The sequence below is a fragment of the Theropithecus gelada genome, chromosome 2, assembly GCF_003255815.1.
Source record: "Theropithecus gelada isolate Dixy chromosome 2, Tgel_1.0, whole genome shotgun sequence".
Classification (NCBI taxonomy): domain Eukaryota; kingdom Metazoa; phylum Chordata; class Mammalia; order Primates; family Cercopithecidae; genus Theropithecus; species Theropithecus gelada.
The window spans coordinates 108,832,410-108,858,553 of NC_037669.1; the positions used below are offsets into that span (position 1 = coordinate 108,832,410).

The following is a 26,144-nucleotide window of genomic DNA, read 5'->3' on the forward strand; positions in this document are numbered from 1 at the left end:
GGAGGGAAAAAAATTAGGAAAAAAATATGTTAAAACCTACCTTGCAGAGATGCCTATCATGGTTAAAGTAAAAAAAAAAAAAAAAAAAAAAAAAAAAAAGATGGGGAGGGGGGAAGGGAAGGGAGGTTATGGCCCTAAATTGTCTATGCCTTTGGTATTAATCACTACTGCTTTCCAAAAAAGAAAAAAAAAATTAGAATTTACAAGTCTTTCAAACTGCAAAACTTGACATTTGGAGCAGATACTACTTTTTTTTGTTTCTTTTTTCTTCTCTTTTTTGGTCAATAGCTGGCAACAATGTGAACAATGCATTAAAGTACTCTTTAAAACAATGCAATTTACTTGGAAATTCGAATATCTCCACTTTTCTTTGAGAATAATCAACTTTGAAATAAGATTCATCATAAATGTTAGTCTATTAGAGAAAAGATGCTGTAAATAATCATTTTGCCTCAAATCATGCTCAATATTTTTTTTTTTCCTGAAAGAAAAGTGCCCAATTTTGCTTGACTTGAAATAATTAAATTAGGAGAAAAGCAAGAGTCTATTAGTATATATTTTATCTTTTACCAAATGACTTAATAAAAATAATGTATACATTAAAAACAACAAACGAAAATACTCTATGTATAATAAGAGAACACCAGGAAGAAAAAAATACCACGTGTACTTTATTTTAGAGTAATGAACAGTAAAGCTAAAAAAGCCATAGAATATTCTTCTATGTTAATACCAAATGTTGTCTTGTCCTAAAGTCTCACAACAATAGAAATACTTGCAGATAAAAATTTTAATTCCCCATGGGGTAAATTTATGCACATTATAAAACTATTAGTTGATTTTTGTTGATAGGTTGTAATACAAAATGCTTTCAAATGGCTCCTATATGTGGCTTGAAATTAGATGAGAATCATAATAATTTAGAAGTATGATATACTTGAGTCATAATAATACTTGCTTTTAAAAATATCTGAGTACTACACAATGACTTTTTGTAAAATGAAATCATTGACTTTTATTGTTATTGCTCTATACCTCTTACTTCATTTTCTCATCTACTACTTACATGATCCAGGTCCTAGAAGTCTTGAAAGGACCTCCTCTACCGTTTGGGTGCTGGCTCTGTGTGTGTCTCTGGGTGTGTGTATGTATAAATAATAAAGCATGGGTGAGGGGAGGGTGGATTTGCATTTTAGAAAGGAGTGGCTATATGAAAAAACAATGTCTTTGATTCAAATATCATTTTTCATATAATATAGTAATTGACACTTCAAAAGTGAATATTAAAATTTCAGAGGAATGTTTTAACCTAATCTTAAATGTTCATTTTGCTATGACCTATTTTGACTGTTTTGTAATAATCATTAAGTTCCTACAATGGAATGAACATAAAACTAAGTATTTATTAATTAATCTTAATTTGTTTTTTTTTTTTTTTTGAGATGGAGTCTTGCTCTGTCACCCAGGCTGGAGTGCAGTGGCCAGATCTCAGCTCACTGCAAGCTCCGCCTCCCGGGTTTACGCCATTCTCCTGCCTCAGCCTCCCGAGTAGCTGGGACTACAGGCGCCCGCCACCTCGCCCGGCTAGTTTTTTGTGTTTTTTAGTAGAGACGGGGTTTCACCGTGTTAGCCAGGATGGTCTCGATCTCCTGACCTCGTGATCCGCCCGTCTCGGCCTCCCAAAGTGCTGGGATTACAGGCTTGAGCCACCGCGCCCGGCCACTAATTAATCTTAATTTTTAAAAGCAATATGTAATTCAGGAATCATTTCCTTTCTCCTCTTGTGCTCCAAACAGCCACTGAAAGGCAAGGTCAGAGACATAGTTTGAGATGATCTTGCCATGCGATCCAATTACACTTTGCTAAAACACAGTTCTTTCAATTAGATAGTGTGGTTCTTGACATTTTGAAGTGGACAACCAGGTTGGTGAGTCACTTAAACTGTGGTGCCAGCTCACTGTCTATGATGAACTCGAACTGTCCTTCCCAGCTGGGAACTCTTGGCAAGCTTCCTTAAAGACCCAGTGGCTGGCAAAGCATGAAGAACTATCACACAGAGAATGAGGTCCTCCTTGGGTTTTGAAAACCGATGATAGAAGTCTTAGAATGATGCAAGCCAGGTCACAATCTCCTAAACCACGAGCCTTATCTTGAATGAAACATTATTTCTAAGTTGGATCTGAAAAGGAAAAAAAGTTAAAAGTATAAGGCAATGGTTCATTTGTACAAAAGAAAACAATGTCAAGTCTCTTAGCTTGGTTTCCTCCAGTCCAGTTCAGAATCTCTCCCAGAGAAGAACAAAAATCATTTTTTCAGTCTTTTGCATACATTTTTACTAAAAGGACTATGAAATAAGTAAGTATTTTATTCAGAAATTTATGGATCTGGCTCTTCTCTTAGGTTGAAAATTCACAAATATGTTACAAAAGTAGAGAATGTGGGGGCTGAAGAATCTAAGAGATTGTCTAGTCTTATGTTTTTACTTTACATATGCAAAATCTGAAGGCCAGAAGCATGAACTGCCTTACACACAAAATACTAGTTAGATGCCTGAACTAGAACCTAGATCCTGGCTGGCATTTCTAACCTAGTATCTTCTCTACTATAATATGTAGTCTTTTCACTAGGGTAGAGAATATTAAAAGCCCATACTAGTAGACATATTCAAAGCCTTTAAGACAGAGTCATTCTGGGGCAAGGATATAAAATGATTGCAAATGATTCAAATTTCACTTCCAGGAAACAACTTTAGGTACCACATAAGCAGAAATGTGCTATTGGAAACTTCAAATTTCTCAGGAACTTATGTCTTATGGTAACAAGGGCGTGTTGTTAATATTATTTCTCCAGCTAATTGTTTTTATTGATCCGTTGTGGTTAATAAGCACTGACTAGTTTCTGTAGGTATGGAGTCCCCATTCTACCAGGTTTGTAATTAAGTAACAAGAAGTGGGGCTTTGGTGTTGGTCTGTCTCTGCCACCAGTATTATGAAAAAGTCTATCCAAATAACCATGAACTACGTAAGATAGGAGGGCTGCCAGTCCAGGAAGGCTTGATCTAGTTTTTCTTTAACGTTACTCTAATTTACTTCAGGTTTAACTTATATCTATTAGGATCAATGGATCTTAAAAATGAAGTTAAAAAAAAAAGACGGTATAAAAATGTGCAATTAATTGCTGATACCCCAAACTGTGACTTGTCTACTGCATTCAGTTGTAATGGTACTTTTTTTTTTCTTTTTTTTTTTTTTTAGTCACTGTCTAGCTCTGTTGCCCAGGCTGGAGTGTAGTGGTGTGATTTTGGCTCGCTGCAGCCTCTGCTTCCTGGGTTCAAGCAGTTCTCCTCACTCAGCCTCCCAAGTAGCTAGGATTACAGGTGCATGCCACCATGCCCAACTAATTTTTGTATTTGTAGTAGAGACGAGGTTTCTCCATGTTGGTCAGGCTGGTCTTAAACTCTTGTCCTCAGGTGATCCACCTGCCTTGGCCTCCCAAAGTGTTGGGATTACAGGCGTGATCCACCACACCCGGCCTTGTAATAGTACTCTCTATTAGTGTATTTCTAGTGCTGTCTCAAAGTTCCCTTTCTAACTTCTCATGGCATTTCGAAAAAATCGTGATTTAATTCTGAAAATTTACTGGGGGACTCCAAAAGAGAAAAGGGTAAGGAATGAGAATTTGAGAAGAGAAGGAAAAGTACTAGGTATGCTGAGGGGCCAATCAGTGGCTCTCTAGGGAAGGAGGGGGGTGTTTAACAAGATAGTTATACGTGATTCAGAGGTGAAGGCAAGAGTAGTCAGGTAGTCCTTAACTCCCATCTAGAATTTCAAAGAAATGCCGTTTCCTTTCCATAGATTCAAGAGGGTATTTATTAGTTAAGGGAGGCATATTTTGGTACTAATCACATGTTAAATTTAGGGAGCAGGGAATAAGAAACTCCTCTGAGGGTGAGTCTGAATAGCATTTGCTGGGCAACCTTCACTCAAAATGTGCAGATGAGGCACAGCTACCTAGGCTGTACATTCACATGTATTTTTCCATTTCTCAAAATATTTTAGTTGTCTTGCCTTGGCCCAATAGAAGACTTCCCCACCCAAAGGAAAAAGAGGTGTTAAGGAAAGCTTCTTGGTAGAAGGGAACTTTCAGATATACAAATCTTTTTTTCTTTTTCTTTTTGTTTAGACCGAGTCTCACTCTGTAGCCCAGGCTAGAGTGCAGTGGTGCGATCTCGGCCCACTGCAACTCCGCCTCCCGGGTTCAAGCGATTCTCCTGCCTCAGCCTCCTGAGTAGCTCGGACTACAGGCATGCACCACCACACCCAGCTGATTTTTGTATTTTTAGTAGAGATGGGGTTTCACCATGTTGGCCAGGCTGGTCTCGAACTCCTGACCTCAAGTGATCCACCTGCCTTGGCCTCCCAGAGTGCTGGGATTACAGGCGTGAGCCACTGAGCCCGGCCTATTTTTCTTTTTAGAATCAAGGTTTGAGAAGTCGGTGAGCTGAGCAGAAAAGAAAATGAGGAATTATGAGATTAAAGTATGAGAACTTTCCCCTAGGTTTGTACTTGAGCTCCACCCCAGGACCAGGAAGGCTGTACTTCAGGAGCAATGCTAATTAAGGGAAGAGCTCTGGTCTTATCCACTTCTTGGCCCACCTTAAAACTTTCCCAGAGCTGTTCCTGCAGTGTTCCATTCTAGACACTCTCCACAGGACTATTGTGAGAAGGGCACAGCCTCCGGCAACCTGACCAGCATCTACTTGCTGCCAAAGCACTGCCACTGGAAAGGAGGCCCACCCTTTTGGCATCCTTCATAGGCCCCTTAGGAAATTGTTAAAGACAGAAACTTTGAAATTGAATTTTAATGATTGTCAGGAAATAAGGGTGAGGTACGGCAGCTGCTCCGGAGCAGCTGTCACAGCTGCCCTATCCAAGGGACAGGCCTGCTTTTTGGCCACCATCTTCCCCTACCCCCGATGAGAGGAAGGGAAGAGGTTGGACCAAAAGGTAAAGGTTTCAACTTTGAGGGCGCTGATTCAGGACCCATATCCACAAACAGAAAACTAAAAAGCAAACAAACAAAACAAAGCAAAAGACTTACAACTTCAGAGTCTCAGTTCCAGGCTGCCCAAGTGAACTGTAGGTCCAAGACATTAACTTTTGTAAAGGATAAGGGGGTGGCTGGGCAGAATATGGAGGACCCCCTACTTCTTATACATAATTGCTCACCAGGGAAAGCACAGCCACAAAGAGGGCTGTGAAGGGCCCCAGGGAGAACGGGAGAGCTTGTAGAAAGAACCAGTTTCTCTTCTGGATCCAAATGGTCTGTGCTTTGGGGTGACTGCAGTTGGATTAATGCTCTGTTTCCTTCTGTCTGCCTGGGCTGTGTCTAAATGAAAAGCAGACCATAGCATAATGCTGTCCCATCACCACTTTTCTAATCCCAAAACTCAAGTGCCTGAGAGTGAAACTTCACAAAAAAGTTATTACCAGCAACAAATTCAGGCTGACAAATTGTCAATAATCACACCTTCGACATGCTGGATGACTTTCAGGCAATAAATAAGCAGGTGCAAGAAGAGCTGCTGGCTGGGTGGGCAAGGTGCAGGCCACAGCCTAGGCTGCAGGTTTCCCAATGTGTCCCCCCACAACAAGGGAATGCCTTCAGGGTGAGGACTGCAGGGCGCCTGCTTGCTTGCTCTAGCTCTTGCTCCCTTTCTTCCTGTCACTCACATAAACTGCACAGAGGAGCTTCTCTCTTCCCTCTCCTCCCGTTAACTCTTCTGGGTTTGTGTTTCTATGGTCTCAAGCACCCTTGATTTACATTGATTTACATTACCCAGGTTTACATACCCTTGATTTACATTACCCAGGTTTGCTTTTGATTGAAATCCTGGGCTCCTGGAATGTATTAGACATCTAGTTACTTCCATATACCTGTACATTTTCTGTGACAGATAAATAATTAACAATATAAAAAATAACATTTTTACCTGTGAATGCATTTGAAAAATGAATGCATATTATATCAGTTAAGAACTTAAGACACATCTGAAAGACATCTTTCAAGGTGTTTGCAGGTTAGTGCTTCTATAATCACCCACATCTGTCTGTCCTCCAGCACACACACAGTCACAAGAGTGCTTTTTGATTTGTCTTTCCTGTTTTAGACTCACTCCGTGCTTTAAATTTAGGAGCAATTTTAAACACATACATGGATCCAAATATGCATTTATTATATAAGATATGATTTCTTGCCTAGTTTACAAATCCAGTTACCCGATCGTAACACTTCAAATTAAATTATTAGTCACAGCCCTCCTAGGAGGTTGATTTAACTACAGAAGTTTGGGTTCAAAATTTAATTCACACTTCCATTTTCTCTAACTTGAATTTTGATTTCGGCATTTAAATACAACACAGCACTTGAATTAAGGGTCTTCTTGTTACACTGGAGGCTTTTCAAATTTCTCTAAACTCTATAGATGAACTGCATTGTCACATAATCGATAGGAAAATCTCAGCTGTCACAGATCCTAAGCAACCCTCTGCTACAGAAATAACACGATCTGGCATTTCTGAGTTTGAAAATGTGCTGTTTGGATGACATGAGACCAGAACTACCCAGACGGCTTTAAATATTGTGGTCTCTAAGAACTGCTGAGGACTGACCTGCTGAGAATGACTGAAATATTTCCAATAGGCTTTTCTCCTGGTTAGAGACCAAGTGTTGCCTTTTTTTCCTTCCATAAATAAGTAATGCAAGAGCCAGCGTATTGGTATCTGAGATTCAAAGCTGTTTCTAGGCTCAACTAAGTTTGCTGCCATACAGTTTATATCAGAATTTCAAATTAAGTGTTTCCTTCCCCAAACCAATAAGCAATTCAGGCTTGGATTTTAGAGTCTAAATCTGAAACTAAACACCTGTCCTTTGAAGCCTTAGATCATTTCTATCAACATGAGCAGGGTTTCTGCAGTAGATAAATCCTTCAGCTCAAAAGAAACTGAATGGCATCTCATCATAAATAACATGAAACCATAAAACTATAGCAAACCATTTATCTGCCTCAATGCCACTGTTTCTTGCTGAACTCTCAGTATTGTCTCTACAATCTGCCACACACAAATGTCGCTATATCACATGAGAGCATGAGGAAGATGTATCCATATCTGTATCCTCTCCACTTTTATCTATAATACACTACTCTGCTACTCTTAAACTAATGACTTGTTTCACCGAGGGTATTTTTTAAGGTGTTACTGGGTGGCCCTACCCTAAAATCTACCCCACTTAGTGGATTAGATTATGTAATAAATACCTTAATTTATTTCAGAAGAACCCTGCTAAAAATGCTTATGACCTTGTCATACTATGAATCATGTACACACCAAATGTAAAAATATTCTCTGATTTATCAATTTGCTCTGTCAGAGAGTTTATGTGTTAAATATTACAGTTAGTTACACTTTGCCTGCATGGGCCCATTTATACAAAGAAATGCCTAGAGGGGAATCAGACGATAGCAACCTAAGTGACACAGATTCAGTTTATAACTTCAAAGTATGGATAGGTAAAACTTTTTTTTTTTTTTTTTTTTTTGAGACGGAGTTTCGCTTTTTCGCCCAGGCTACAGTACAGTGGTGTGATCTTGGCTCACCGCAACCTCTGCCTTCTGCTTTCAAGTGATTCTCCTGCCTCAGCCTTCCGAGTCGCTGGGATTACAGGCGCCCACCAACACACTCGGCTAATTTTTGTATTTTTCAGTAGAGACGGGGTTTCACCACATTGGCCAGGCTGGTCTTGAACTCCTGACCTCATGATCCACCCGCTTTGGCCTCCCAAAGTGCTGGGATTACAAGCTTGAGCCACTGCGCTCGGCCTGTGTAAAACTTTTCTAAAACTAAAGCTGTTGGAGGCTGCATCTCCTAAATCCACCATCAGTAGGATCTTTGGGCTGAATCAAGAAATACCACCTCTAGTTCAACCGTCATCAGGGAACCCCTGCATCAGGCCAGGTATTTTGCTTTTATTCAATTCTAGAAGAAAATGGGACAACTTGGACTAATATAAAAAGCCAACATTTCAAATTGGCTTCATTTCTCAAGATCTTAGAAGCTCCCAACACACTGAGGCTATTTTTTGGCAACCTTGTTCTAGCTCCAAACTCTCCTGTTTACACACGAGAGTTTATCCATTATCATAGTCCACAGGCTTCTCCATAACTGTAAGTTGACATTTGGAAATTATGTCATGCCAAAGAGCCCCAAACCTATCCAGGAACCAAGTTATTTATTTCTAAAGCAGCTGTCATTTGTGGAGGTGGAAGAGAGGAGGTAAGAACTAGGCACATAATATCCAGGCTGGGAGTGGCTGACCTCTGATTATCCATTAAGGAGAGATGACTGATGAAAACACGTTTACTTCTTGGATGCTTGATCAGTGTGTGAATTTGCCTCATTTACAATTAAGGGAAATGATTAAACCTCAGCCCAGTCTTACACACTGCAGAGTTGTATTTAATTTTTGTAAATGTGCTGTATTAAGCTAGCTTGTCCTCGATTTCCAAGATATAAATCACATAAGGTCAATACTGCAAGTTCGATGATTTGCCTGCGTTCTTAATCACGTAGCACAGAGACATGAAGCACTGAATATAAGGGATGTACTGATAACCCCAGCATATATGGCTCTAATATTTTAGGTTCAGGCTGGGCGTGGTGGCTCACGCCTGTAATCCCAGCACTTTGGGAGGCTAAGGTGGGCAGATCACGAGGTCAGCAGTTCGAGACCAGCCTAGCCACCATAGTGAAACCCCGTCTCTACTAAAAATACAAAAACATTGGGCCAAGGCGTGCTGGTTTACGCCTGTAATCTCAGCATTTTGGGAGGCCGTGGCAGGTGAATTACATGAGGTCAGGAGTTCAAGACCAGCCTGGCCAACATGGTAAAACCCCTGTCTCTACTAAAAATACAAAAATTAGCTGGGCGTGGTGGCACACACCTGTAATCCCAGCTACTCAGGAGGCTGAGGCAGCAGAATTGCTTGAGCCCCGGAAATGGAGGTTGCAATGAGCCGAGATCATGCCACTGTACTCTAGCCTGGCTGGCAGAATGAGACTCTGCCTCAAAAAAATAAAAATAAAAATACAAAATACAAAAAAAATTAGCTGAGCATGGTGGTAGGAGCCTGTAATCTCAGCTACTCAGGAGGCTAAGGCAGGCGAATCGCTTGAACTCGGGAGTTGGAGGTTGTGGTGAGCCAAGATCATGCCACTGTGCTCCAGCTTGGGCAACAGAGTGAGACTCCACCTCAAAAAAAAAAAAAAAAAAAAAGTTTATTTATTTACATACTTCATACTTGCACACACTTTCTCTGTCCTCTACCCCCAACAGGAAATATTGCTTTCTCTGACCCTCTGCAATCTAACCTTAACACTACAGAAACCATGAGCTGGAGATGACTGCTTTCTTGTGGTACTATTTATGAAACATTCTCTCTTTTTCTTTCCCTAGGAATCTATCCCAAAGGATTGAGCAATGTGCTATGCTGCTACTCCACTAGATCTCAGCGAAAAGGTGGGGGTTGCAAGACCATCTTAACCCTTGCAATGGTCTGGCCAGCAGCATCTGCTTTGTTATCTAGTTCCCTGAGCTCATTCTCAGCTTAATTTTAGAAACGTATCTAGGTCTACATTTATCTCTTTAAATGGCCTCCAGCATTTGTCAGTACTGTGCCACTGGCCAGGTGTGGTGGCTCACACCTGTAACCCCAGCATTTTGGGAGGCCGAGGCGGGCAAATCACCTGAGGTCAAGAGTTCAAGACCAGCCTGGCCAACATGGTAAAACCTTGTCCCTACTAAAAATACACAAAAATTAGCTGGGCATGCTGGCAGGTGCCTGTAATCCGAGCTACTTGGGAGGATGAGGCAGGAGAATCACTTGTACCCAGGAGGCAGAGGTTGCAGTGAGCCGAGACCATACCATTGTACTCCAGTCCAGGCAACAAGAGCAAAACTCCATCTCAAAAAAAAAAAAAAAAGTACTGTGCACCAATCCTGGCACATGTGTCTCTTCTGTGTAACGTCTGTCATTACACAAAGCATTATAAAAACGTAATTTCCAACCTTGCAATATACCCTTACTACAGAAATCATTACATTAGCATAACAAGCACAAAGTTCCAAGGTAGTAATTTGGTTATAGGTCTAAAATCCTTCCAGTTCCATCAGATCTCTATGGATGTATGGTGTTACCCTTCTGCAACTACAGTCTGTGTCAGTGGATCTCTTGCATGAAGGAAGTTCTGCTGGGTGAACAGTAACAGTTTGTACTCAGGGACTCAAAGTCTGAGTTGGAACATTTCTTAAAGAATCAAGATACTTCATCTTTTTTTTTTTCCTTCCTCTATCTCTTCTTGACCACCAAGGAAACATGTCTTGAAAGGTATTTTTCCACAGGAGTTTCATTAGACAAGTGCAGATATCAGGACTTATCTCATAGGCAATACAAGCACCTTTTGGTCTTTCGGCTGGGGGATGGATTTTGGGAAATTTGACTTCTATCTATGCTGCCGTTTGTGGAGGTGCAGATTAGCTGCAACTCTGCTGAGGAAGGATTGGTGGTGGTGGTAGGGGTCAGTAAGGTTGAGTTGTATTCAAATGTTAATTTACACCTGAAAAGACAAAATGTAGTCACCCACTTGGGGGTGACTTGAGTTTCTGTTGAATACCAGCCATGAGTGCTTCCTTGTGAAAGATGAAAGTTGAAATTGAGGGGGCAAGTAGTCTAAAAGTTATGGGAACAGGAAGAGAAGGAGCAGGGACAGTCCTGATGAGTAAAACAAAATGTATTTAGCCATCAGTTGTAAATCTATTTTCAACTTTTCCTTCTTAGTAAAGTTTTAAGATATAACGGAAGATGGTAATTTCCACTTTACTAAGTATTTGGAGATTGTCTATGGAATCCAAAAGTATTGGTGTGAAATAAGAATGAAGAATTAGCCTCACTTTTCTACCATTTGGATGGGTTTTCTTGTTTCACATAGTCTGTTTAACAACTGCTATCCACCTTGCTTAATGGAATCCCTAAGTACCCCGGGAGTAACTAAGGAAAAAAAAAAAAACCTTCTACATTCCAACACTGCCTTTAACCTCAAACGATAGTAAAGGGTTCATTCAGACCCCAGGACCACACTGAGGCATTAATTAGGCTGATGAAATCCATCGAAATGTATGGATTCAGCATAATCAAGTTTCTACCACAGACTATCGTTAAGGAATACGTGAGCAGCTGGGAGAATAGAAAGTACTGTTAGAGTTAAGTCATGCATGTAATTGAGTATATTTAACATAACCATTTTAATGATCAGTGATTAAAAGTGCATCTTACTTAAACGGTATATCCTCTGCAATTTGTTCATATCAACTCGATAATGTTCTCAAGAGGAAAATGTAGGGATACAAATTTCTAAACAAGATCTTGTTTGAGTTTGGGGGAAAAAAGCAGGAAAGTGAACTAGAAACAAAAATGTGGCTTTTGCATGCAGACAGCTACATGAGTGTGATATAAATTAATCACTGTTGTGGACACCTTCTGTGCTCAGTTCATACAAAGTATTAGGAATATATAATAAGTGATTTTGTTATTCCTCAAAAAGAATATATTTTTCCTTAAAGATGCTTTCTCTGTTTGACCTTTTTTTTTTTTTTTTTAAGGGGGCAGGGGTATGCTACTCAAATCCTGTTGATTTTAAGAGCTTCCCTTAAGATCCTGGGAAGTTCATATTTCCAATTCTTCTTCCAACCTGTTGGGTTGGCTTATCTTAGTGGAACTTGCCTCTGTGAAGATAACAGTAGGAAGAAGAGCAGGCACCACACGGAGAAAGATGCACCCACATATGATGGACCAAGAGCGTGAACAGTTCAGAAACCCGTAAAGGGGAAATTTGCTATTCAAATCAGCGAGGGGCCTGAACCAAAAGCCCACGCGTTTAGAGGCAGACTCTGCTCTCCTCTATTCACTCGGACCTGGACAGTTAAATGGAGTCATTGTGGAGCCATGCACAAGCCAACCCCACTCCTTTTGTTGCATTTTTTCAACTTTTGTGCTCAAAACACGCAAATCACCGATTACTTTGCCCAGGAAAGAATTGAAGGAGAGAGGTGGATCTAGATCTACAACTAGAAGTGTGTAAATCATACGACACCTACACATCTATGCAGGCACTACTAAAAGTGAGGGTTTAGAAGGGATGCCCAACTCCCAAAAGTTGCTTCACAGGGCTCTTTTTATCTCCCTTCACCCCTGCCCCCACTCCTATAGAAAAACAAATCTATTCTCCCGCTCAAAATAGGGTTGAAGAGTGGCACATCTTGAATGTCTGGGAGTTGCACCGAAACTTTTACAAACCTGCGAGAGAAAGGAAGCCACAAGCACATAAAAGTATGTTGGCACATACTATTCTGCTTGCTACAAACAAAACAAAAATGTTTTAAGGGAAAATTCATTTGATGCCTTTCTTTTCACCCAAAAGCATATCTTCTTTGGTTTGGAGGGACAGCTCTTGGGAAATCGGGTCTCTCAAGGAGCACTCCCACCCCCAACGTATAGTCTATAAATATAGTGGAAGAGCCATGCCAGGGGCAGTAAGTGCAAGAGAATCTGGAGTCTTGAAAGCATCTTTTTCTTCTGGCTATGGTGGCACTTAAATGATAATGCAGGCAATGGAGCTGGGAGATTTATATCTTTTGGAAAGTAGGGCGAGCCAGATGGTAATAGCGTCATTAACACACAAACTTGGGATGTGCAAGTGAAGCTTGAAATTGGGAAAGAGATCAGGAGAACAAAGGGGGCTGCTGTTGAAAGGCTACCCTCTTCTGCCGGCCAAAGCTAAGAGCCCCTTGGTACTGGGGTCTGCTCCTGCCCAGAACTGGATAATAAACGACAGCTTTCCCCCTTCCCTGTTGTGACTTAGAAAGCACCAAGAAAACTTTTGCAATAGGCAAATTCGGCACTTATTTATGGGTAACCCTTTGTAGTCTGAAGTGGCAGGAATGGGCCTTTAATCCAACTGCACTTCCACCCCCACCCCCTACCCCAGTTTGATAAGCCCTGGCAATTGTTGACATTTATTTTATAAAATCAAAGTGCCGCTTGTTGTATGTTTCAGACAAAAGTTCATTTCCCTCCCCTTACGTAAATACTCTAAGTAAATATTAAAGGCTGAACAGCACTACATTTTCATTTTGGTGACGGGGGTTGGTGTGAAGGTGTTGAAGGGGGTTAAACTCTAGTTTTACTTTGTAAAGCTTTAACCTTTAACTCCCACTGAATAGGTATAATTCAGAGAGAACAGAGAAGGCATTAAGACAAGATTAACAATGGCATTACTAATAATAATGCATGTTTTTAATAAACACCCATGCACACCTCTATAAACAGACGAGGTGTGAAACTAAAGAAAACGAAATTAATAACATTGTTCTCCTTTTAATAAACACAATGTATGTATGTAGGTACATACAAACACATCCATACATATATACACATATGTATATGGTTTCTAGGAAGACAGTAAAGGTAACTAACGGTCATTAAGTATTGACTGGCTTGAGTGATGCCTGTTAGCGACTAAAAGTTGACGAGGTCTAAACTAAAATCGAACGTTTTTCTTTTTATTCTTTAAAAAAAAAATACTAGAGCTCTTTAAAAGCCTGGAGGACTTACCCTCAGGGATTATTCAGAGAAAAACTGAGACTGGCCGTTCGTCACAGGCAATTGTAAAGGGTTTCAAAGAGCCGATCAAACGATCGCCAGAGTAATCTACATTCAAGTCCGGATGATGGTGTTACGGCACACACCTGCGGGGTGTTTGCTGTCCGTGCCCCTCGCCGAGCTACAAATCATCATTAAAGCGAGCTGCTTAAGCTTCTTCCCAGCTTCTAGACAAGAGTTACTTGGGACAGTTCACTTTGATATTGCTACAGCTCGCAATTGACAAGCAAGCTATTTTAGAGCCCAAGCCAGAGCCCACATCCTAATGCACTTCGCGAAGTAAGCAGGATGGTGGGGGCAGGGAGCGGTGAGCAATTGTAAAGGTCTGTCTCTTTCGCCAATTTCCAGAGCAGAATCACCGCAAAAATGTGTAGGAAACCAGGTTAAATCAGCTGAAACCCGCCTTGAGTTTCTAGTGAGGGCCCTCCCAAAACTTCTTTACTACAACTTTTAACCGACCCGTACTGTGGACATAATCTCACCACCTCAGTTTCCCTCCTTCCCTCTCTTAAGTACCCACTCGGGTCAGCACCTTCCCTCGAGTTCGAGATTACATATTTCTTCATCAGGTCTGGTATCTAGTTTGAAACTTTCACTTTTGGTTCGTTCGTTTGCGATTATTTTCTCCCTTTTTGTGCGGACTGTGCCCTCACTGCTCTCACTGCCCTCACCTTGAGGGGGAAAATAATCCGGAGTTGGGTAAAAAAGAAAGGGACTTGAGGGTCTCTGACAGCTGGAGGCGGGGAAAGGCGGGGGTCGATGTGGGTTTCTGTCTGCGTCTGCCTGAGTGCCCGCAAGTCCTCGGCAATCCGCGTGCGACCCACTGGCGGGGGCGGGGTGGGGGAATTAACCGGCTACCGGTGATGCCAAGATCAACACTCGGAGCGAATGTATCAATAGACCAATTTTCTGCTCTTACCGCGAGCTTTTTCGTTTCAATCCAGAGTGGAGGTGTCTGCGCTGCGCAAGACGCAACAGCACAGTGGCGTCAGGAAGAAAAAAAAAAAAAAGAGGGCGCTAGATGCGGGAGGCGCAAGTATGGAAATTAACTCATTAGGAAGGGGTGTGGTTACAGCGAAGCCCCCTCCTCCATCCCGTCCTTTCTCCCTTGCTGCCACCGTCCCGGCTTGCTAAATATGAGATTACAAACAAACAAATAAAGCAGAAGCTGACTACGCAGTCCCAGATCAAACACGCTCCAGATAATTCGCTTCACTCAGCGCTGCGGCCAGATTTGCAGCTCAGCGCTGGCCCCTGACGCCCGCCGGTGGTTTCAGCGCCCCCTCCAAGCCAGCCCCTGCTTCCGCAGCTCTGAAAGGCAGGGCCCGCGGCGGCTTTTCGAAGGCACAGCACGTGGCCCTGACGCCCCGTTTGGTACACGTTTTAAAACATCAGACAAACGCTTCCACCAATATGGCAACCGTCTGAGGGCTTCTGCCGATCTCAGAGGTCCTCTCTTAAATGCTGCCTGAAGAGGATGAGGGTGGTGGTGGTCTCTTTGGGAAAAAAACAACAAACAAAACAAACTAGAAAGTAATGTCCCAGAGGCCCTGGCCAAGAGCCTTTTCCTGGGGCGCCGCACGCCGTGAGAGGTATCAGTGGTGGAGGGCTCCGAGAATACGGAGGCTGGGGCCTGGAGAGGGTCTGAGCGTTAAAGCCCCGAGTTGTGATATTATTAACCAAAGACCAGGTTACCAAGATTGAGGGCAAGGAGGTTGGAGAACCTAGGGTGCATAATTATGTGCCAAAATAAAATGTTTCAGTTGGGAGAAAGGGGCTAAAAGAACACGCAAAACCTCTCAACGCCGCCCCCCAACCCCCGCCCCAACTGCCCTGCCCCTAGGTCCTCAAAGCCTGCCTCTGTGTAGGCTGAGGGAAAAAATGGCACTTTCATGGTTTTCCTTCCTGCGTGGCTCGTCTCCCTGTCTCTGCTCCCTGCCTGGCGCTCCCCCAGCTGCGGGCCCCTTGGAGGAAGGCTGCCCAGTCCCCTCGTCTCCCGCTGCCTGCAGGCCACCGAGTCTCAAAGCACGCATTGTCCAGCGGGGGCGGGGAGGCCAGCAGACCCATGGAGAAGAATAACACTGCGCCCAACTCCTGTTAGGGAAAGTTTCCCAAATCCACTCCTTGTGGCAACATACTACTTTAAAAGATGGGGGTGGGGGGGTGGGGGGATACGTTTTGAAAATCTGCTGCTTTCTCCAATTCTTCACTCTCTCCCCGTCACTTTTTAGGTCCTGGGAAAGAGAGAGAGTGGACTGGGAAGAAACTGGAAGGTGGCATGGAGGGCCGAAACTGTGAACCTGACTCTAGAGCAGTCAATGCGATGGTTTTTAAATGCAGGTGGGAAGAGAGAAGGGGGGATGTCTTCTCCCAGGTCTGGTTGGGAGACAGCTGCATGGCCCGGTGCGCTGGGGGTGGCAGGAAGACTGGGCCACGAGGGCGCGTGTGCAGGCAAAGCATTTTGCACCTCCTGTTTATCTTAGAAACGTGGCGGAGGGGGGTGGGTGGGGAGCGATTGTTCTGCTTCCCGACAGGCAGAAGAAGTTGAATAAAATGGAGAGGCGGGCACACGCAAAAACAAAAACTGCTGCAGGCTCAGAGTCTTTCTCCTTGACCCGAATTCCAAATGGTGGGGGCTCTTCATTTGCAAAGGACTCCGATGTCTGCAGACCCCAGAGACAGCGGTCCTCCAGTGACGGCAAAAGCCGCGATAGAGACCGTTAGAATTGGGGCTTTTGGGGCAAATGTAATTAATCTTTCATTCGAGCAGCGGGGACCCATTCCTTCTAAGCGTTGTCGTCTGCATTGTAGTTCTCTGAGTTTCGTGTGCTCTTCCAGGCGTTTGCAAAATAATGGCTCAGGTCCCTTGCAAAACTCTGCCTGAAACAAGTATATTCCAAGACAGTGCGATAGCGAATCCGTTTTAAAAATCAAATCAAAACAAAGTAAACGCCCCCCCCCCCCCAAAAAAAAGTCCCAGGCCCGTGCTCTTGGTGTCCAATCACCAAAATGAGGGAAGGGGAGAATAAGTGGTTGTGGTTATTTGGGAGTCGCGCTAATTTGGTGTGTGGACTTAATGCCTTAACGCTAAATCGGCAATATAAAGGGCTGAAGAGCAAGCCCGATAAAAGCTCTAATTACTACTGGAAACTTTAGGTGGTTGCTAGGATCTGCGGACCACCACCACCACCACCACCACAAAAAAAAAAAAAAAAAAAAAAAAAAAAAAAAAAAAAAAAAAAAAAAAGGCCCTCCAATGGAGTGTTTGGACTGCGTATATGGGGGTTGGGGGTAGAGCTTGTAGAGGCTAATAGTACCCACATCTGCTGGAACTTCCATATCTAAGCTGTTCATTTACGGGAGCCAACTTATGAAATCTCCACAATTAGATCTTCATTGTTCTTCCTCCACAACACTGTCTAGAAAGAAAAGGTCTTCTCGGTCGGGGCCAATCCAACGAAGCGTTTGACGTTATTAAATAATAAAGCGATTGTGATTTACATTGTTGTTCAGAAAAAAAGGCCAATTATCCACTGTTATGTTGCCATAAAGATCATATTAACTCGAATTAGTAATCAAACAATATGCGAGCGTTTAAAAAAGTACAGCCGAACTGGGTGACAGCTACCGCGACGTCTTCACTTTCACCAGCATACCCGCGCCGGCAGCGGGAGCGAAAAAGGCAGACGCCGCAGACCCGAAAGGAGGGAGAGAGAAGCAAAGTGGTGATTAACGGTCTCCAGTGTTAATTATTCTCAATTAATCCCAAACAGTGCAAACCTTCCCTAGTTCCCTGCAAGTTCCCTGGTTCCGATGCTCTTGAGAATCCTGCCTGTCTGGGAGGGGTTTATAAGAACTCCGGAAGAGGCAATTTCCACGCAAGTGTACCTGTGAGCAAAGGGGGTAGGGGTGCAAGTGTGTGTACTCATGTTGTGTGTAGTGTGTGAGTGTGAGGTTCACTACCTTTCTCAGAGCCTGGGGTGCAACCCGAAGTAGATGCCGTGGTGGGCAAGGCCCGCAGCATCTTCACGACCCTAGTGAATCTTGCGTCTTCTCTACTCAAATCACCCTCTCTCGTCCTCTGTTATTAGGTTTATAATTCGTTGCCCACTTAAATTTGTGCAGCCAACCAAGGAAATCTAAATAGGTTTGAGTCGTCCCATGGGTACAGAATGGAGGCTTTAATAAGAAAGATTAATTGTGGGTGTGTACCGGCCGGAAGACGCGTTAGCTATCAAGTGGCGGCTGGCTGTGGGTCGAGGGGCGGGGAGACGCCTCTCCTAGGCCTAGACGTTAGTAGGCGCCGTAGGCATACTCTAATGCGGGCCACCTGGCGACTCGTAGTCACAAGCAAGCAAAGGGCTCCACAGCACTCTTACCATCTTTTCCTGTGTTATTTGAGATTTTAAATAACTTGTCCTTTACTTACCCTGCACATCAAATCTTCTCGCCCTGCGCCCCGCACCGCCAGACCCCGCATTCCTGGTGTCCATGCGGAGGACAGGGGTATTGTTACCGCTGTCCTAGGAGGTCTACCTATTCCTGCCCCCATCTACTGAACAGTATTTAGGTGAATGATTGAAACGTTTTGCTCCTGGGACTAGAATGTTGATATTTTTTGTTGCCGTGATGAAACATGTGTAAGGCTACATGTGTTTTTAAATACACACATGTAAGCAAGTAGGGAGTAATTTTCCCCAGCGAGATGTTTCAGCAAGTCAAGGCACAGGGGAGAATCAGCCAGCGGCAGGGCCACGGGGATGTCTCCAGGGGCAGTCGTGGCACTGAGAGAACTGTCCTGGCCCTTTCCTCGCCCCTCCCTCTTTCAGCTAAAATGTTCAGATCCAGGACTAAGAAGTGGCCAAGTGGGCGGGGGCAGAGAGGAGTAGGGACTGAGTTGGGGATGAAGGAATTGAGTAGAATAGTTTGTCTAGTAGTGTGCCCTCCTTGAGTAATTCCATTTAAAACTTGAGGCATCAAGGCCTGGGCTTCAACAAAATAAAACAAACTCTTGGAAGGTCCAGTCCTTGCAGCAGCAGGACAGCCAAACGGCGGTCGCATCATTGTTCAGAGTTTTAAAACAGTTGCTGCCTTTCCTAACCCTCTTGTTTTTCTCCACACCCCTCTTCCCAGTAAAACCAATTCAAAAGGGGGCAGAACTCCACTCCACAAGCTTAATGTTCATTAATTTGTAGGATTAACCCTCTCATGAAGCATAATAAAATACTAGAGGTGCTCTTACATTTAAATAAATACATAAAATTTGTGCCTTCTCTCCTTTTCTGTTTGATCTCTCTCAGGACATGGGAAACAGTGTCTTGGAACCTAAGAAGTCTTAGAAGAACTTTTAACTCTGAGTTTTCAGATCATCTGGGGTTGCTGTGGGCATTGGCATTGGGAGAGAATGTAGAGACCAGCTTACTTTTAATATCTATAGCTATACATTCTGGTTTGGAACTCACGATTAAAAATCTATTTGTTCCTCCCAGGGCTCCGCGGATTTCGATGTTGGTCATAGGAGCCACAAAATGTTCATTAAAGGAACCTAACCAAGGCTACTGTATGGCCACTTTGTGAACTCAGAACTATGGATGGGGGGAAAAGTATGAAAGTGTGAGTTGATGTCACGCTGGCTGTCAGTGTGTGGTCTATTGTGGAGAATGGTGCTTTTTGACTGAACAGAGGGAGCCCCCCTCCCCCGTTCCCCAGCTCTACTGCACCTGCACTGGATGAGGGAGTCCCTGCCATTCAGCCCATCGCAGATTGTTCAAACAGAAGACATCTCTGACAGCACTCAATTCATTACATTTCTTCCTGCTTTTCAAACCAACACACACACACACACACACACACACACACACACACACAAAATGAGTATTGCCAGCCAGTGACAGCCAAAAAAAAAAAAAAAAAAAAAAATCTTAAAATACTTTATATGCAGCTAATTTGGAAGCTCATACAACTAACCACGAAATAGTTTGTATCCTTAACTTGTAAGGCTTCCTTGGGTGGTGGGTGGTGGAATTACCTGATTTTTCCAATTGAGAATATATCTCCATAGTTTATATGGGGATAGTAAGTTTGTAGAAAGACGCTGCTAGCATGGGGCAGAAAGACATTTTGATGAGAATAAAAGCAGAAATGCGCAAAAGAGAAAAGCCTCTGATTTATCACAGCAGATGAGCCTGTTGATATGCATTCATAATTTATGCTGGGGGAACCAGCTTGCTAATAGAGGTGGGGTACCCAAGAACCAGGAGTGGGCAGTGAGGGAAGTAAGAGTGGGTAGTAAGGGAAGCATTGAGGCTGAAGTGTAAGCTAAACATTTAAATCAATTTCTTAACAAGGCAGTCTTCCCCCCATATGCTCAAGTTTATTTTGCCATCTTGGATTCCAAGATGTTTTTGCACCATTTCACAAAGCTGATGAGACAGTGTTTAGAAAGCTGATGAGAGCGTGTTAGTCTAGTTTAACAGAAGTTGGGGTAAACAAACTCTCAAAGGGAAACTTGATTTTAAGATAGTTTCCTTGGAGGTGGGAGGAAGGAGAAATAGAGAAAGGGAGGAGGACCTTGAGAAGGAGAAGACAGGTTTGCCATTTAGTATTCCAGACTGATTAAACTCTAATGTTATGCAATAACCCAGATTTGAGCTGTTAAGTGTGATAAAATCGACCTGGATGTGAGTTGATACTAAACTGACTGCATGCAAAATATTGGCTAATCATTACTGTGTGAGATCCTAGACCAATATCAGAACATAAGGCCTATTTTCCAGGATCCTTTCCATTAGAAGGGCATTCAATAAATCAAATTGATTTGAGAATTGGAAAGAAAATTTGAGAAGTGCATCTCCCAGAAATCCAGAAATGCCCAGGTGCTTTTCCCTAACAAATAATTTTATTCCATTTACACACATTCCACTGTCCGGCTATCTTTCCTCTTATCTACAATTTAAATCACAGTTTTAAGAAATTCTCTCAGCAATACATGACTCTAAAAAGATTTTTAAAAGCTATACAGATTCTTAGGAATGGAGGGGAAAGAGAAAACAGAACTGGTGCAGCAATGATAAGCTGGAGCAACTGTCCTAACCATGGCTGAATATGAGAGCCAGAAAACTCTTTTAAGTCCGTTTCTTAAATCGCCGCTGAAACTTGTACCGGGTTAAATAAAGCCATGGTGTGCTTTGTAAAGGCATTTGTTGTAATTTGTCGACCGTCTAAAAACAAAAACATACAAACACAACAGAAACAACTCATTCAGATCCCACAACAAATTGTGGCTGACAAACTAAATAACTTATATATATTTGGAAGAAGGGCGCTCCTGTGACGAGAGTTGTGCGCATGACTATATACGTACTGAAGACTATGGCTACTTGTATATGTGGTTATGTTCTGGAGACAGGGCTTGGGGGGCGGCCAGGGGCCTCGGGAGCCTCCCAAACTGGGGCTTGGTAGTGGTGATGGAGCTGGGCTGCACTGGCCTCGCCCTGTAAGCGTTCGGATTGCCCTTTCTGGAACAGTCAAACGAATCATTTCATCCCCGGGGCCCTGAGGCCCTGACGTCACGAGGTGGGGGTGGGGGCGCAGTCCCGCTTCTGGCCTGGCCGCCAGCGATAAGAACCCTCAGGAAGAATTCAGCGCTCCTTATTTAATACAGTAATTATTTTTCTGCCTTCTGCGGGTGGGGGCGGGTCCTGCCCGGAATGCCGGGATCCCTCCCTTCAGGACGATGCACAGGGATGGCAAGTTTGCAAGATAACTTCCTAGGCAAACCTTAAGCCAGAGAGAGCACTGGAGAAGTAAGAAGTGTAGCATGAACAAGGCTAATTTCGCTGTCCAGAGCCAGGAAGGCCAGAAAGGACTGGGGTTTCTGTATTGTTCTCTGTAGTCTAACATGAGAACTGCTTCCCTTCCCTAAGTCTGCTGGGCAGTAAGGAAAGTCATACTAAACAATTAAGCCTATTTTGTCAGGCACTTTGTATTATCTTCTTCGAGGTAACTATATATTATCCCTATCTAACAAACGGGAAAGTGAAGGGTCTGTATCTTTCCATCCCTACCTGCTCTAATCCAGAGGGGCCCAATATTCCAGGGATCCGAGATTGCTCCGGGGGCTTCCCCAGCCCTGCCAGTCCTCGGCCTCTAATCGGGAAGAACCAAGTGAAATCACTAATACTGAAACTTGGCCACAAACAGGGACAAACATCCCCTTGGGTAGACAATCTCTGATGTGGGTGGAAATTGGGGCCTAGACACCATCTCCCGTGTCACGAGGTCAACATGGAGAGGGCTTGGGCTGGGGAGCAGGAGGCAGAGGACTCTGAAGTGGTGAGGGCCCCAGCGCCTCGGGAGACTTTCTATACTTGTCTGACGCGGGTCGGTGACTGAGGGAGAGGGAATGCGGCCGTTTGAGCAAAGCCCGGACAGAGAGAACTCGAGCCCCACACAGCACCTTCTTGGGGAGCCCCATGGGTGCTGTGGCCCGGGCCGCGGTGACGTCAGGTCCACCCGCCAGAGCTTGTCAGCTTGGCCTCAATTTGCCCGCGCGTCGGCTCTTACCACTGGGCACTGCGCGCTCCCCAGGACAGCCGGCGGGAGGCCGGCGCGCTCACAGCCCGGAGCCGTGCCCCGCGCGGAAGCTGGGAGAGCGAGGCAAATGATAGTTCAAAGCGCCGAACTCTATATAAAACAGTGCACCCTTCATTCTGTACGCGCAGGCAGACTAGGGTAATAAAACGAAGGACACCTCCAGCTTTCAAATCACCTGACACTTCTTTGCAAAGGAGAACAAGTATCAAGTTCAAACGCCTAGGTGAAGCAAATATCTTTGCATTCCGAAATGAGAGGACATTCTATTTGCTTTAGGAGAAAAACTGAGCAAAGTGCTCAAGGAATCAGAAATATCACCATTATACCAAAGTATAAAATAAAATCCATCTGAACTCGGAATAGAGAAAGAGAGCTCTCTGCCACAGACAAGAATCTTAGACCTATCTTAATACTCCACCCTTCCAAAGAGAAATCCCCTTAGTCAAAATAAGAAAATCAAGTCCATTATTTTCTAAAGGCCACAGAAGCAAGATAGACAAACTGAAAACAAGAATCATAAAACTGGACAGCACTGTTAGCAGGGAGAGAGGAGGTTACAAGTCTCCCTTGGTGGTAACAGATGTTAGGTTTCCAGAAAAGTTTTAATAGAAAATAACCATGAAAGACACTAAACTAATTATCAGGTTTGGGCAACTTTCCTGTCTTTGGGAAGCTCCTTCCACAGCTTTCCTTACTCTGGAACTCCAGAAGCTATGTCCCTTTGGACTGTATCCATATTTTCACAGTAAAGGTCAGAGTTTCTCCCCCTTCTTCCTTCTTTAAGGGATTCACCTCATAGGTGAAGTCCTTAGGAAATCCACACAGCCCTCTTCAAATTTAGGTCAAAAAAAGAAAGCAAAGCAAAAAAATAAATTAACCCCTATCTCCAACCCTACTTGCTGCCTGAAAAGCCGCCTTAGCTTGGAGAGCAAGAAAATGCAGCAGAAAAAAACAGAGAATGAGATGCAAATTATTTTAAGGCAATAATGTGGGTGTGTGGGGTGGGGGTTGTCCGTTGGGGAATGTGAACTGAAGTCTCTGCTAAAGCTCATAGCAAAGGAAACTCCTTCCACAAAGAAGAATATAAGGATCTATTTGACAAAATTCTCCAAGAGCAAGAAATAAAACCAGGGTGGGGGTGATGAAAAGTTCTCTTAATTATAACAGATAAATAAATAAATAAGCAGTGTCAATCATCAGGCGATCAAACCATAGTCAAACTTCAATCTCAGAGCAGTTAGCTATAAACTGTTAGCAGTTGAAAAGTAAACCTCTTGCACACAAAGGCACTGTTTAATTTTCGTCTTGTAATGGTTCTAAATGAAGACCCCATCACTATGTAGTAAAGCGGTATTTCTTGTCCCCCTGAGGCGCTGAGCAGTTCTTTTTAATGTGAGAAAACTGGCAGCTCAAAACCTGTCAATGGAGCTCCCACAACAAAAGTTCTGAAAAGCTGAATGAATTGGGTTTGTAATTACTGTTCCCACCGCCACCCCCCCCCCAACCCCGCAGCTTATCTCTTATTCATTCAACTTATATTATTGTCAAGGAATCTTACCCTCAAAATCATTCCCTTACCATTTTACCTAGGGCCACGGAGGAACCTATGACACGGCAGAAATGGAACACTGGTCCCCCTACCGCACCTTGCAGTGTTCAGACCAATAGGTGGGGAGAGAAGGAGGGACTACCTTGTACCCCAATTTACTCGAGACTATTAGAACTAATCGTACTCAGCTTATGGAACCTTCCACTTTCAAACTTGCATTTTATTGACAAACAGGAATGTGCATCCTGTCTAAATTCAGGGCCTCCCTGAGTCTCTGAAATCCTGTGACATCTCTACTTAGAAAAGGCAAAGGTTGTAAATGAGCACCCTCCCCTTTTGTCCCATATTGCAGATCCCTAAAAGACCTTGTCATACATGACGTGGATATTAAGATAAATTATTATGTTCTGTTTTTCTTTTCTTTTAAACCAAGAAACAGTCAGTGAAACAGAAAAAGAGACTGTAATTCTGTGCCCCCCACCCCCTACCAGCCCAGGGAAAGGTTTGATGAAGAAGTCAGCTTTAGAATGCCAGGGGTCCATGTGTATTTCAATCCAAGGTGTTGCTGATGGAGAAGATTCTCCTGAGATTTTCCTACTGTAAGAATGTGTCGATTTCTAGAAATAAGTACAGCTATTACCACCAAATCTACTAGCAGTCTAAATAATTAATTGAAGCGTTGCTCTTTGACCCTTGAAAAGTCCAGTAGGGACACATTTATAGTAATAATACCTCCGAATGAGCCCTTGTCAAATATTCATTTAGTGGTTAATGTGAGCCATTTTCCCCTGGGATGGTCTGTAATACCAGCTTCCCAGCATTGGCAAGAAACCTTGCTAATCTACTACAGCTCAGCAAAATATTTTAACGCTCTTTATTTAAAGTATGCGCGGAGGGGGAGCGGGTGGTTTGGGGAGAGAAAAAAATTGCAGAAAGAACAAACTATACTCTCATCCTTCTGCACATTTCTATTCTGTATATATGGTTAACAAAACATTTAAATTCACCCTATTTGACTGGAAATTGAGTGGTTTCGTTGAGCAGAATAATATCCTGAGGAAAAGAACTAAACAACAACTATCTTCAGCACCATGAGATAACCATCTCTGGGCAAGTTTATGGGTTTACTCTCCTTGAAAATCACACTATTATTAAAATATTATATGTTCAATATTAATCTAGCCATGAAATTACATATCTCAGGGAACCATTTAATTTAATCAAATGAATGATGGCACAAGATATGTACCATTTCCCTCAGATGTAGTTATCAAAAGCATTTATATTTGCAAACAAAATATTTTGACTTTCATTTTTCAACTATCTGGTTTGGAGGTAGGAAGGGATAGGAGGGGGAACGGGAGTTCTCTTGTTTTATGCAGACGGTGACAATTATTCAAAGCTAGTTCTATTTCCCAAAATATTGTGCTCTCTTTCCTTTTGCTAAATATTTGAACCTGACCATTTTGCCAGAAAGTTGCTGACCCTGTGGGCTCTTTTTTAAAAAAGAGAGGTGAGAGCAGTACAATTACTGTAAACCTCTATACATATTTCTAATATATTTCTATTTTCAAAATACATACAATCTATATAGTTGACTGCCTCAAATTCCGGGAATATCCTCCCCACTCCCCCAGCATGATCATTTGGATCTTTATTCAAAGTTTCTTTTATTCGTATGTGTGAGCAAGAACTGGCGAATGTGCTCATTACCACGTGAATAATCCGTATATGCATTACAATGGCTGGCCAGGCTGGGGGAAATTCTTTTAGAGTCTCTGCATTAATTAGGGGGGAAAATGCCTTGCTTAGAATTGGGAACTGGAATAATAATTGTCCCTTCCCAGTACAATGTTACCCTAAAAATGAGGATTAAAAAAGTAATAACTAAAAACCAGTACATATCTAAAACAAAGCAATCTAGAAAAAAATAGAAAGTACAGAAAACATGAGATATCCTCAGTTCATCCCAGAACTAACATTAGTAACACCATGAGAAAGAAATACTTTCTTGGAAATGAGAAGATGCAAACCAACGGGATGAGCTAACTTAGTGGCTGCAGCGGGTACTTTACTGAAGGGTGGAAGACGCTGCCGGATTCCAACTTCTCCAAAGTTGTATCAAGTTGACACGACAAGCTCTTGAATTTGTGGGAAGCAAACCCGTGCTCTTAAGAGGGCCCGACTGTTGGTTCCTGGTCCCCGCGGGTGGGGGAAGATGAGCGA

The 26,144-nt window shown here is 43.1% G+C and overlaps 1 long non-coding RNA gene across 1 annotated transcript in view; it reads right to left on the bottom strand.

The window, feature by feature from the left end:
• Nucleotides 1-1,723: 1,723 nt before the first annotated feature.
• Nucleotides 1,724-26,144, bottom strand: part of LOC112618917 — a 40,827-nt gene continuing 16,406 nt past the window's right edge. The window contains exon 3 of the long non-coding RNA XR_003118140.1: nucleotides 1,724-2,179. This is a non-coding gene — a long non-coding RNA (uncharacterized LOC112618917). The remainder of the gene's footprint in view (nucleotides 2,180-26,144) is intronic.